General features: G+C 38.4%; 1 long non-coding RNA gene across 1 annotated transcript; it reads left to right on the top strand.

Annotated features, from left to right (window-relative positions):
* Positions 1 to 6: 6 nt before the first annotated feature.
* On the top strand, positions 7 to 892 carry LOC113473011. The gene is made up of 2 exons (XR_003395117.1): positions 7 to 308; positions 411 to 892. It is a non-coding gene; the product is annotated as an uncharacterized LOC113473011 (long non-coding RNA).
* Positions 893 to 1,504: the final 612 nt, after the last annotated feature.

Genomic DNA, 1,504 nt, shown 5'->3' with positions numbered 1-1,504 from the left:
CAAGCGTCGCGGCTACGCATAGCATACAAACCGGCTTCTCAGATACCGAGGACAACTACTCAAAGGGTTAATTCTCGGCGGCTCCTGGGAAGCTGAACGCTCCAAGTTTGTGGCCTACTGAGAACCGAATGGGTTAAAATAATAGGTCTGGAAGGTGGAAGAACCTTTTTGAAGATGGAACAATCTTTGAATAGTCCAAGTTTGTGGCCTAATGAGGACCGAAAGGAAGGGTGGGTGGACCTTCAGACCGTTCAAAGTTTGTGGCCTATTGCGGACTAAAAGGGTTAACTGAGACTGAGAATCTATAGGTAAAATCTGAATTAGGAACAACCTCAAAGGGTTAATTGAAAACCGATGGGCCTGAAGGTGGAACAACCATATGGTCAGGGCCAAAATCGAAGTTCCTATAGGTAAAATCTGAATTAGGAACAACCTCAAAGGGTTAACTGAAAACTGATGGGCCTGAAGGTGGAACAACCATACGGTCAGGGCTAAAATCGAAGTTCAAGTTAAACTCTTGAATTAAACAATCTGATTTGGTTGAAAAGTTTAAAAACAAACAATCAGATTGCTGACCCTAGGGGCCACAAAGTGAGTTTAAACTTCGATTAAGTTTTAATCTCGGTCGAAATCTGATTGGCTATTTTTTTTTTCATCAACCAATCAGATTGCTTAGTCCGAGAGTTAAACTTAAACCAAGTTTAAACCCGGCACTTTGTAGACCCCGGCCTTAGTCAAAAAGGTTTACCAAAGTAAGGCCCAGTCAGACATGAACAAGTGATAAAAGCAGGTTGAACGCTTTGTAAATATTGTAGATAAATTAATAATAAGAATGCTCATCTGCTTGCGATATTAAACTGAATAAAATTCAAAATGTGTTTAAAACAGCTAAGGTCTTGATTCGTCTTTTTTTTTCAAATAAATTTGGTAAAAACTTTATGATTAGCCACAGGCGAAATTTTTTGGAAAAAAGCGCCTGTGGCGCAGTTCAAATATGGTTCACACAGTACTGTACTCGTACGTCGCGTTCAAAGACTCGTACGTCCCGAAATCGAGAAAGAGGGTGGACAGGATAGGAGAAAGTCAGTCGTTCCGAGAACGTCTCTGGTTTTAAGTCTTTTTTTTTTTTTTTTTTTTTTTTTTTTTTTTTTTTTAAATCTAACTTTATCAGTTTATCTCCGATTTCTTTGTAATTCCTTTCTACCAATTTATGTCACGTGTTGTAATGTTAATGTTATAGGTAATTTAACCGACATGACATTGTGCGAAGGAAGATTTGGTTGTGTTTTAAAAACTGATAAAGATGTCCGATAATGAGAGTTGTATTCTGAGTCATTTCTGAGATAAACCCCAGTTTGTGTGTCTTTCTAAATTATTCAACATTAGTTATACGGGTTGAACCCTCTGATAGAGGGAACTGTAACAATAACAAGAGAGGGATTATCGTCCCGAAATTGAAGGAGGAGGACAGGATAGGAGAAAGGAAGCTGTTTTAGAATAAAGT

The sequence above is a fragment of the Diaphorina citri genome, unplaced genomic scaffold (genome assembly GCF_000475195.1).
Source record: "Diaphorina citri unplaced genomic scaffold, Diaci psyllid genome assembly version 1.1 scaffold12271, whole genome shotgun sequence".
In the NCBI taxonomy this organism is placed as follows: domain Eukaryota; kingdom Metazoa; phylum Arthropoda; class Insecta; order Hemiptera; family Psyllidae; genus Diaphorina; species Diaphorina citri.
The sequence above is the reverse complement of the archived record's forward strand: the minus strand, read 5'-3'. Positions and strand labels throughout refer to the sequence as shown.